Source organism: Dermacentor silvarum, chromosome 2, assembly GCF_013339745.2.
Source record: "Dermacentor silvarum isolate Dsil-2018 chromosome 2, BIME_Dsil_1.4, whole genome shotgun sequence".
Lineage (NCBI taxonomy): Eukaryota > Metazoa > Arthropoda > Arachnida > Ixodida > Ixodidae > Dermacentor > Dermacentor silvarum.
In genome coordinates, this window is record NC_051155.1 from 115106534 (window position 1) to 115119867 (window position 13334).

Below are 13334 nucleotides of genomic sequence, written 5' to 3' on the forward strand. Positions count from 1 at the left end.
AAGGCACAAAAATTTACGCTTAACTTTTTTTTCGCTGCCTTGCCGCAACAAAGTGATGTACAGTGTCAAACTACTGATGCGAGCTCTCCTTGGCACGGAGCTCGCGTACTTAATTAACTTATAACCTGAGCGCAAGCTCAGGTTAGCAGTGCAGGCGAAAAGTTAAAACTGCTAGCATGGGCAGAACATAATGGTCTATTGGTAGAACTTCAGAATAGCTTCAGAATAGGTAGGCGTCTGGATGATAACTTATTTGTTCTTACTCAGTGCATTCATATATGCAGAGAAGAAAGGAGACCATTAAATAGGGCTTCTTTAGACATTTCCGGAACCTATGAAATTGTGGACCACAACGTGTTGCGGGATATTCTGAAAGGGGAAGGCTAAGGCAACGACGGTATCCAGCTTCTCAGGGATATTTACCAGGAAAATACTCTTGGGGTTGAATGGGACAGGATGAGGAGCGAGGAGAAAGTTAATATCATCAAGGTACTGAGACAGTGGTGACCTTCATATACCCGCGGCTGTTTATGATGCACAGGGTGAGGACAGAAAGGGCGCTAGAAGGAATCTATACCGAGTTTACTTGGCCATCTTGCAAGTTCCACCGGGACCCAGCCTAACCCTGACAAAATTAGTGCCGTCAAGAACTTTACAGTGCCGTGTTCCGCTAAACATCTGTGGTGTTTCGTTGGATTAGGCTCGTAATTTCTGCGTTTTGTACAAAATATTACAAACATCGCATATCCCCTTATGCATCTTCTAAAGAAGGACGTGCCTTGCTCATGGGGCCGCGGTAAAGCCACAGTATTCTCCGCAATAATCGATTTGCTAATCGCACCACCTCTAATGGCTCACTTCGACTCATCTGCTTCCATTGAAGCTCGCACCAACGCCAGTGGACATGGCATAGGCACTGTCCTCGATCGCCATCCACATGGCCAGGAACACGGCATTGCATAGGCCAGCCACCTTGTTTCTCTTCCGGGACGACACTTTAAGATAATACAGCGGGGCTGCCTAGCCTTAGTCTGTGTGGTCACAAAATTACGCCTGTTTTTGCATGGCCATCTATTCTCAATCACTACCCACCATCGCACCATTTGCCGGCTGTCTTCTCTCAAAAACCCCAGTGGACGCCTTGGTTGTAGGCCTTTCCGCCTCCGAGAATATTCGTTTGTTGTAAAATACGAGTCTCCCAGATTGATTGATCATCTCAACTCTTGGTTATAGCCCTCATTTTGCTGCTGATGACAAAGAAGCCGATGCTGCAAGCTCACAAAGCACTTGGAATCGAATACAACATTACCATAAGAGCTTGTATAAGGACAACCAGGAGCAAATGAGATATCGAAAAGCGATGAAGTTGCAATTTGACAAGCGGCACCAAGGACACAGGGTTGATATTGCATTGAACGATCTTGTACTTGTACGGAAACGGCTACGCGGCAGCGATACAGGAACACTTGGTCCTTTCAAAGTCGTGCCGACACCGGTACAACAGGCTGAGCTTAGGACTATCGAGTACCTCAATAATGGACAGATAGAATTCGCTGGCAAAATCAATGTTCTCCGCTATCACCCCAGGAGGGATGAACAAGACTAACGGGGGGAGTCTAAGGCGGACGAGAAAGAAGATGACGGTATAGAGAAGTCTAGGAGAAATAAGAGTAATAGCGACCATATGGCTAACTATTCTGGGGGTCGTTACAAGAAACTCCAGTGGACACCTTGGTTGTAGCGTTCTCCGGCTCCAAGAATATTCGTTTGTTGTAAAACGCAAGTCTGGCAGATTGAACCCGCACACAAACTGTCTCTCGCGTCACCCGGCGGAGAATGCTGTCACCTGACCATAATGCCGGCGCTTGCGAACTCCAGGTCTATGATTTGACCAATATCGGCACCGAAAATCATCGCGAAGGGCCATTGCGATACCCAATCAACCATCTCGTTCTGCCCATTTCGACCGTTATCTCCGCCGCTTTGTCTTACACGACGACATTTTTTACCACCGCAACTTTCAGCCATATGGGCTTGAATTTTCGCTATAGTTCTTTGACGGCACTTGCGTACTTTCGCAAGTACTTTCGCAAGTACTTTCACTTGCGTACTTTCGCAAATCTTGCGTACTTTCGCAAGATTCGACAGCATCTTCATAACGCACCGACAGCTGGGCATGTTGGCGTCTCCCGCACTTATGATCGTCTGCGGTGGCGGTGCTTCTTTTTGCATGTATTTTACCGTTCCTTGCGCCACTACATCGCCGCGTGCGATCATTGTCAGCGCCGCAAACGTGCTTCTATTGCACAAGCTGGCCAGCTTCCATCGGTAGACATTCCACCAGAACCATTCTATCGTGTCGGCGTTGAACTTTGGGGCCTCCAAGAAGACCATGCAGAAATCTACGTCCAACTCCGGCAATAAGTAGATTGCCATCGCGTAGATTACTCAACCAGATTTGCCATCACGCGCGCCACACCAAGTAGCTGCACTACAGACGTCACTGACATTTTAAGGAGCTGGCGCAGAGCACCACCGTGCTGCGCACCAGCCGCTTGTGGATTGTGACCGCTACTTTCTGTCCAAAGTTGTCGAAGGCATTCTACGCAGTTGCTCTACCACGTATCAACTGACAACGGCGTACCATCCCCCCCCAAACGGCCTTACCGAATGGCTCATGTGAACACTTACGGATTGGCCATCCATGCATGGACCTGTTGATCACCGCGATTGCGATACCAGCCTACCTTATATTAAATTTGCATAAAATTAATCCCGTCATGACACCGCCGGCTATTCTTCGTTCTAGATTTTCTATGGCCGCCACGTGGCTTTACGATCCCACACACGTGCCCGCGACGTCGTTGCGCGAGCCAAATGGCTCATGATGTAGCTCATGCGCTGTTCTATGCTTCGCAAGCGTCCCAGAAAGAACGCTACGACAACCGGCACCGCGAAGTCAACTATCCTCCTAGAACTCTAGTTCTACTATGGTCGCCCTGTCGCCGTCGAGGCCTGTTCGAGGAGCTCCTCAACCTTTACACGGGATCCTACATGGCTATTCGCAAGGTCAGAGACGTGAGCTACTAGATCACCCGGCTCTATCCTCAAACGCCATCTCCTAGCTAACTTCTGAGTGACGTAGTGCATGTGTTGCTCCTAAAGCCTTACTACTTCGGAGCCGACGTGACGGCGCGTAGTCTGACGGGGAGTGACGTTACGTGGCGCTTGCGCACAAACGCGAGAACGTTACTTTGAGGGCCAAGAAGACGAGGTGGTGAAGAAAAGCTGCACGCTCTGGCAGCGAGATGAGCTGCTCTATCCCATGCTTGCTTTTCCTTGACGTACGCTTAATCCTCGGCTCAATATGTCGCTCCCTGCAAGCCCATCGCTCCGTCTCTGTTCCTTCCGCGCTCTTTTGCTATGGCACCTTACCAGTTCGCCCAGTAGACGATCCTTCCTCAGGGCTCATTAATTCTGTGCTTTGGTGACGAGCTGGCCTATTCGAATGCGTAACATGTGACAGACTTGCTATCTTTCTTTTTTTACAATTTTTTTTTACTTTCATGGTAGGTAATAGTTTAAAATTGCGTTTTTTATGCTCATCCGTCTCTCCATCCTTTGCACACGTCATCGCGGTCGGGTCAGTGTCAGGCCGCCAGTTCAGCCGCAGTTGTACCCTCACTTCTTTGATAATAACAACAAAACCTTTCCCACAAGTTCCAAAACTGGGTATAAATGTCATAGTCCGTGCGGATAACTGCAGTTCGGGGCTGGACCTCCTACCTGAGCAGCCGTAAAAAATTGGCACTTCGTAATTTATGTTGGATTTCTGCGCCACGCAGCTTCTGAGGGTAACGGTACTTCTGCTAGTATTCGGAGGCTGTCGCAGGCATTGCCATTGTGAAGAAATACGACGCTATCTGGAGCATCGCATGGAAACTGTTATCAAGAAGGTGGTGGTGTCTGCTTTGAAAGCTTATTGCTGATGCAGATAATTAGTTTACAGCCGGCGGCATCTCTGAAGATTGCAGATTTACCTGTGCAATAATCGTTCCCTCATACCTGTCACATTTCGGTAAATAGCTCCCTATCTCGCCTCGTTTCCTATCTTCTAAATAGGCGAAATTGTGTCCGATAACCGATTTCAAACCAGGGCTCCCCAGAACAATATCCCTGATACAGAGAAAACAGCACACATGACTGTAAGGTTGAGCGAAGTAAGAAACGCACAGCGTATGCTTGTTGTAGGGGCAGTCGCGCAACGCCAGGCCGTTACCGCGAACTGAGAGGGTTAACGACCCTCGATGACCCCGCCATTCAATGCGCCCACCAGTGCCTAATGAAGCCGGCTGAATTTCTCAATTATCACGCCAGCAGTCGCTCCACGCTATGAGATTATGCTTCTACTTTTCTATATTTGCGCTTTCCATGGGCGTCTCTATCAGTTTCCGAGTGAGCGAATGTATGCGCATGCAGATAGTCGTTAGGCACGCATGGAACCTTCCACACCCTGTAGGGTAATTTCTGTCTTCTGACGTTTTTTTTTTTTTCGAGATAACAATCATCGTTCTCTACTTTTCTCGGTGTATTGCTTTCCTTCACTGCTAAAAAACACTTAAAGGAGACTATATTTTATCTTACTATGTAAAGGAATCGAAATCTAGAATGAGGGTAAACCAGCCAAAGAATTCACCATGCTTCAACTGTTTGCGGGCGAAATGTTATGCTTCACTCCATAGATCGTTGATACCTTTACAGGCTATGAGCTGCAATTAGCTATATGGCCCGAAAAACAGCGGATACATTGAAACTGTAAAATCGTTCAATCAGCAACTAAGAGGCGAGTGTTTCCGACTTGGCCGTATACAGTCCGCGAGTTCAATTCACAGTGCCGATTGCCTGCACAAAGATTACTGATCAGATGTTTTTCGTGTAATAAGTGAATATAGCTGCAAATACTTAGCATGTATTTAGGCTAAAAATAAAACACAAGCTTCTCGCCTTGCTTGAAGATAGTCAACTAAATGTAGCTGGTGTAATGTTCCAGGAACATGCAAAAATGCATAAAAAAGCATGAAATTAGCAAACAAGTTGGGCCGCATCTTGTGCTTAAGTGCACCATATTACAATGCGAGATGTTTCTTTGATGATCGTTTCTTTGTGCCCCAGGCCCAAAACATGCGTCTGCGGGGAAGCTACTCTAGTCTTAGAAAAAACATGGAAATAGAGAAAACGCAAAAAAGAACGTACAGGCTAACTGGACTGTTTTCCTTGCTCAGGTTTTATTCAGTCTGCCTCTAGGTCGAGCTATGTATAAGATTATTAATGTATTTTGCACTACCTGACTATAGTTCTTCAGCAGATGTAATGCTCTTTAAAATATTTCTTTGATTGAATCTCGTAGATTCATACATCAACCTGAAAGTTCGAGTCGGATGAGGATTCATCGTACAGACTTCTGAAAAGCACGCTTAATGTTTTCTTGTAGCATCAGCTCATGAACACAGCCTGAAGCTAATCAGGCGTTGCTTGGAGTTAATCGCTTGCTGGAAATGTTCACAAGCGCAAATAAAGTAAAAGCTTATCCGAAATTTTCTCGCTACAAAGTTATGGGATAATCCATAACACCAAAGCTCAAGCGCCCTTTCACCACTGGAGCTGCAAAAACAATATTTGAACGTCAAACCCTCTCCCGTATCATCCAGCAAACTGATAACTTTAAAATAAAACCATCAAAGAAGTCAAGCAATAACACGACAAGACGAAAAAGGCGCCAGGCCAAGACTCTTGCGATCCGTAAGATTTACCGACGACTTGGAATCACGTGAAGCGAAGCGCCCACTGCATGTTGTCATTTCCCTCAAGCAGTTGGAACCTTGGTGGAGCAACTGACTTCCGGAACTCACTTCCGGAAGACGCTCTTTCGGCGTCCCTGACATCTTGCATTATTACGCACCTTAGTATAGTAAGGGAACAATTTTTGGCATCATGCCTACCCTATCGAAACTACCGCGTAACCAATATAAAGAAATTTGAAAAATGAATAAAGAGCGTACGACCATATTAGCGTCACATGGGATCCCACTAGGTAACATAAACTAATCGGTATTGTGATAAATGGTATATGATGTGATACCAAGCAGAAACATTTCTTTGTGCGTGCGTTTTCCTCGCTCTACGGCTTGTGTCTTGCTTTACCTGAAATGTTGCGCATGTGCGTCAGTCCTGTTTCTTCTAGAAGTGTGAGAATAATACGCGACACTCCATTGCGCATTATCCTCAGGTATACTTGAAAAAGTCATTTTGCTATACATTGGTGAATAAACATTCTTCTTCCCGCGCTGCCCAGAATCATTCTCAAGTGCCAGCTAAGGCTGCCAGCCTAACCCCAGCTGAAGAAAGATCATTACCTCGCCGAGCATCTGGACCCAAAAATGTACGTGGTTTCTGTGCAGAAGGTGCACATTGAGGCCTGCGTCTGAATTTATAGCCAGCACAAGCACAGCTTGAAATTTTAAATGAAATAACACTTGCCAAGTACAAGCGTGTTACAACAATGAGCCGGTGTTTGGATACCGCCAATCTATTATGGAAGAAGGTGCTCAATATAACCATAATCCGAGTCGTCAAATCATGAATCACTTCTAAATCCACTTGGTTACTCCTTTTTAAGAAGTATTAGCCTTTTAACCACATTATCGGAGCCCAGGTCGTAACACCTCCTAGCTTATAGCATCCAGTTTTGACCACCATCTATAAGTTGGTGTGCCTTATTGTAGAACAAACTTAATTCATGACTATATTACGAGAAAACGTCTGGACTGCGACCGCATTCCTGCTTCCGTCGTTGCCATACCAGAAACCATAAAATTATAGACCGCTATACAGAATTTTATGTTGTAACCATCTTAACCAAGTACATATATTGTGAAAACACTCATTTCTGTAATACCTTCGAAAACTGGAAAAAATAAATAAATGAAATGAAGATTTCATTGCATAAATCTCTGGTCTCAGGCTCGTCTCTGGATGGCTTGGCGACGGGCATTGGTAATATAAATACGCGACTGAGATATTCAATATCCTTGTATTGCACGGGTTTAATACACTTGATTTCATGACAGGCAGTACTGGCGAAATCGGTATCACCGATGCAGCACTGGTGCAGTTTCAACAAAACTACAGTGGCTAGTAGTGTAACAAGACCATTCCATTCTCATCACATCAAAACTCTAGGTTTGAACAAATAATAAAACATTTTGTTTCTTGCGGAAGTATAAATACCACATTCAATTATTTAGGCGAGTTGACCGGCACTGAGCCTGGTTGAAATATCTCTATTGAAAGATCAGTGAAAGAAGAAAAAGATTTAAACCATAGCAAAACGTAAGGTTTTATTAGGTATCCAGTGGTATTGCAAGTCGTACTCGGGCCGAAAAACACGATCATATCATTATGGACACTGACAACTTTCCGCGATATCTATCGTGCAACTGGAGCCATTAAAAGTGCCCAGTGAGGAAAAGCAATTCAGGTACCCATGTTTTTTTTTTATTATTGTGCTGCAACAGGTGGTGGTAGGCAATGTCAGAAAGAACACTTTCTAACTCCCCTGAGCTCTCCCTGCTTCTACTCTTTCTAGCACGCGGGTCCACGATGTATTGCCTCATGATAAGGTGCCTTTAATTCACTGTACTATACACATATTTCGACCTCTAGGAGCAGATGCAAATGGCTTCTTCCCTTTTTCTGTGCCTTCTTCGCCTTCTCTACCTCATAAACCAAAGTGTGACACGTCATACGCAGTTCCTGCTAACTTTCTGACGTTTCTCTCTTCACTACATTCTTTTTATCGCACGCCGTTAATATGAACGGGAATATATGCAGTTTCTTTTGTCACACTCACTCAATGATAGTAAAGCCTTACCTGCCTTCCCAGATGACTAATTATATTAAAGTTTATGGTGTAAAATAGAAGATAGGCTTGCATTCATTGTCGACGGAAAAGAACAAGTGATGAAAAATACGCTTCAAGAATTTTTCTTTTCTTTTAATGGTTCACTGGCGAGGCACCTGTCAGCTTTCTTTTATCAATTAGATAATGAGAACATAATGTGGAAAATGTATTTAGATAAAGAAATGAAATATTCAATATCCTCATTAAGTTACATTAAACGATACTCCCCGCTGTACTTCCGAAGACAGTTTACTCAGTGATGCGCAGAACAGTTCATAACGAAATCTTAAGGAGTTAAATAAGCAACTGAGTTCATAATTTGCACGCATTACCTTTTATTTAAAGGCTGCGCTAACAAGCATCTCACCCCTTTTGCTTTAAGGCTTGAAAGTGCACGGTGAGCGGTAAAACAGAAAGAAGCGAATGGGGCTAAGCCGGCGGAATACAATTCTTAGGCAGGACGTACTGCAAAAGTACGCCAGAGAAACGGTTCGTTGATCTTTTTCTCTTCTCCTCTTCCTCGAGGGAAGTGGCCCAAACGCCATGCTTTGGCCAAAATGCGTCTTGACTTCGAAAACATCTGGCTTTTCCCCGATTGTTTTTCAGCTTTTGTGTTTCATTAATATTGGAATGCGTCCTTAGTTTCCTCACGCAATGCTTTTTTGTGTGTGTGTGCTTACGAGAAATGCGAAACCGAAACAAAAATGGTTTAGAAGCCTCTCAAGGCTGCCAAGATAAAAGCAACAATTTACGACTGAAGCGACAGGACCAGCTCGCGAGGCTGCGAAGACTGCACAATCGGAATGGTACCTGCGCCTCAGCCCAATTCACGTAGGCCACGTGATCTCGTTATCTCGGTGGCGAACACAAAGCAGAGGTGCGCGATGAAGGAACCAGGAATCGAAGCTATAAGGTTATAACACGACAGCGTGGTGCGGGTGACTAAAACGAGCAACGAAAAAAAAAAAAGAAGACAAGCAGGAAGCAGCCACCACTCCTCGCGATCAGATGGTCTTTCAACCTTTTGTTCCAAATCCTCCGTGCCGGCCTAAAGTTGGCCCGAACACTCATACGAGAAAGCATGTCGTGCTGTCGCTCTGTTGCTGAATCAATCGAAGCACCACCGCGTAAAGTGGAATTTCGTGTATACCCGGCAAGGCGGCATCTGCAAATCACGTGGCCCTAAAATGCATGGCGGAGATTTGGAAGCCCGTGCCACTTGCACTTGCCGTCTTTTTGAAAGAAAGTTAGAGCGACATCAACGCTGCCTCTAATGGCACCGAAGTCTGCCGATAGTGGTGAAGTTGTCCATACTGTTAGCGTTTGGAATGTGCAAGTATTCGTGAACTGTTATTTTTATCAATTCAGAGATGAATGAACTAAATGCGATTTTTAAGCCCGGAGCTTGGAATTCAGGTGTACTTGAGCAACCTGCTCCTGCATTGGTATTAGGTCTGGCTGATGAGAATTCATGCGAACCAGCATTAGTCGCAGTTAGGTGGAACTGGGCATAATAATGGCGGCAGTGGTGGTGGTGGGTCAATGCAGCTTCCTATAAAAAATATATTGTAAACTTGCACGGAAACGGTGTCTTCGTGTTAGTTCCCACATAAAGGCTGATGCATCGCTGCAACTTTGTCTCAAATGGCTTTCGGAATTAGTGTTCTGATTAAAACCTGTTTTTCTACTTATGCACATTCTTCGCTCATAAACTACGGTTTTAATTACATTCATCTGACTTACTGTTCTTCATTTTGGGAAGGCACAAATCAGATATATTTCTCGATAGTTGTTCACTTACAGAAGAAAGCAGTTAGAATAATTGCCTTCACTCATTGCAGACAATCTGTTACACCTATTTACAATGAAGTTAAGCATTCTTGATATCCAACATGGCATATAATTTCGCCTATAAGTTCTCTTTTTTGCGTGCATATGAACGGTACGAGTAAAAATGCATCCCTGTCCTGCTACATCACAAATGTTAACCCAGTGAGATTCTCCTACCAATGCGTTTCGCTAGTTCCGAATTTAAATTATATTATGGGGTTTTACGTGCCAAAACCACACTCTGAGTATGAGGCACGCCATAGTGGGGGACTCCGTAAATTTCGACCACCTGGGGTTCTTTAACGTGCACCTAAATCTAAGCACACGGGTGTTTTCGCATTTCGCCCCCATGGAAATGCGGCCGCTGCGGCCGGGATTCTTTCCCGCGACATTCTGCTCAGCAGCCCAACACCATAGCCACTGAGCAACCATGGTGGATTTGCTAGTTTCGAAAATTCACAGGAATTATGACAAGTCGACAATTCCGTTTTCTGCAACTACCCCCTGGTTTTCATTGCCAGTGTTACTTAAAACACGCCAAACACAAGAACTATTTAAAACCAGGTCGAAGAATCGTTTATTTCAACATTTCAATTGACTTTTCCTGATCGGGAATATTAACCTGTGGCTATGGTTAACATTTTATTACGATAGCAATCATATGGACACTCAAAGTGGATTTCTAAAGTCGGCGTCGCCGTCGCTGTCATCGTCACTGTCACCGTCGCTGTCGCCGTCGCCGTGAGGTTCCGTATGACGTCAACGGCGATGAAATCGTCGCCGCGCGCCGTATGCTGTATGTGCAAGTGAAAGAGCGTGAGGGGCGCGCGCTTTTCACGGGGAGCGAACTGCAGGGCGGAGAGCAAACGCGCGTTCTGTGCCGTGCTCCCTGAAGGGCTGCAGAATTAAGCGTCTCTTTCCTCCTTTACAATCGCCTATATATATATATATATATATATATATATATATATATATATATATATATATATATATATAGTAGTAACTGGATTTTTCAATGGGCCAAGCGTATTTAGGAAAGTCAGAAGCACAACTTCGCGGTTATCTTAGGTTTAATATTTTCCCAACGGTGGACCTCCCTTGACAAAGGTCGGTCCACCGACCGAAACTGTTGGGAAAATATTAAACCTAAGATAACCGCGAAGTTGTGCTTCTGACTTTCCTATATATATATATATATATATATATATAGAGAGAGAGAGAGAGAGAGAGAGCAAACGCGACTTCTTCCGTCGCGCGAAAGGCGAAGGGGGGACTGGAGGGAGGGAGGGGAGTCGACGTTTAGCTGCGGCACCAAATGCGTAATTATATAAATCTTGTCGAAAACCTCCGAGCCGCCCCCAGAGGCACCGGCAACAGTCACCAACGCCGCGCGCGTTCGGTGCGAACGCGGGCAAAACGCCGATGGCGTCGACAACAGTTATGCGCGTTGCTGGTGCTGCTGCATGTCCAAGTTTTTACAGCTGATAAAACTACTATCCTTACTCCCTATAGCTATCGACTAATTTGCTATCGCAATTGATGCTTCGCCTTTCGGGTGCAACTGCAACATTTTTCTTGCAAATAGAACGTGTTTTCGTATTGCATACAGTTATGGTTTTTGTAAAAAACCGTAGATTGTTTACTTTTATATTGTTAGAATTTAGTGATGTGTATTTCGATGGACGCTATCTTGTGATTTCCAGGATCGATATCCTGCAAAGTCCCTATACACAAAGGTCGCCGACGTCAGAGCGAATGAAGAAATTAGAAGTAATGACATACATACATAAGGAAGGAAAGAGTAGAGAAGGAAAGGCAGGGACGTTAAACCTCCCTGCTTTTATGTATGTATGGTTAAACCATACATACACAAAATATCTCACAACATTAAGGAGGTGGCTGAAAGCAAGGTCTAAGCGTTGTAATTTCCCCAACTTGCAAACTGGCAGGCCCATGTGCGATAATTAAAAGCGATTGGAGAAAGATAGGGGTTTGTAAAATCATCCACGTAAAACCCTTAATCGAATTCAAGACTGGTGATTGTATCGGGCATGCACTGCTTGCCCTATCGTGACAGCGCGTTGACTGTGTTATCATGTTATGATGGTGTTATGATAAGCTGTGCACATGGCACTGTTATTGCTCCGCCCATCATCTATGTAAAGGCGTGCTAATAAACACTGCTCGTTCTTGTTCCAGTCACCATGTAGTTACCACTGTTCTTAGCTCGACACACATCATATTACAGCGTTGTTTACCGCATTCCGTTGGCATGTGGTAATAAGCGCTTGCAAGAACATCATCAGCATCATCAGCCTATATTTATGTACACTGCAGGACGAAGGCCTCTTCCTGCAAAATCCAATTACCCCTGTCTTGCGCTGGCTGATTACAACTTGTGCCGGCGAATGTCCTAACTTCATCACTCTATCTAGTTTTCTGCCATCCTCGACTGCATTTCCCTTCTCATGGTATCCATTCTGTAACTCTAATGGCCCACCGGTTATCCATTCTATGCATTACATGGCCTGCCCAGCTCCACTTTTTCCACTTAATGCCAACTAGGATATCGGCTGTCCCTGTTTGTTCTGCCTGCACCCCACAGCCTACAGGGACGAATGCCCGTGGTGTGGGGCCACACCAACCCTATACCACATTACGTGGGAGTGCTCGCTACACAACATAGAACACCATGACACGAACACCACGAGCACCACTGACAGCCGAAGGGAGAGGTCGACCCACCTGCAGCTCCCGCTTTTGTTGTTTTTTCGGCCCGCTCACCTGCACTTGTCCGCCTTCTCCCACGACCGCGCTCTCGAGCGTAGCCCTTTTTAGGGCTCCCAGGGGAGCAGGCATGGGCAAGTGCATTAATTCTCCCGCCTGAGTTCACCCGGAGATGGGTGACTTCCTTGAGGGGATGGCCGAGCTCCGGCCTGGCCCCCCACATGCCCGCTCGCGCGCCCTGGACCTCCTACTGAAGGAGGCAGCGCGGATGTTCAACCCCCACCAGGGCAACCACGAGGGGACCCCGAAGCGGCTTTCGCCCACCTCCTTCAAGGGCGCCGCCAGGAAAGCCCGTGGTGCTCGCAGGGTAGCGAGACGCGCGCCAAAAAAGGCCGAGCTCGAAAGCCCCGCCGAAGATGACGACGCCGTTTCCTCGTCGCAGTCATCACTCACTAGCTCTGCGAGCGCTTCCTCAGCGACTGACTGTACCGACTCGGACACAGCCTCATGCCTCAGGTCTCCTACCGACTCGCCTATCCATGCGGACGACACCGCGACAAGTTCACCGGCGGCTTTCACCCTGTCCCCCGAGAGCGAGAGCGACGCCACATCGTCTGATGATGCTGCTGTCGACAAGGAGCAGCCATCCACCACCGAAGGGGAACCACGTTCCACCGGTCTCCCCCAACGCCATGACACCCGCCCGCCTTCGTCTCCCCCTGCCCCCCACGTGTTACCAAGAGTCGGCCATGAGCAGAATGACTCCACCGATTCGGAGAAGCCCGCGGCTGCTGTCGACGGGCAGGCAAGCGCGGAG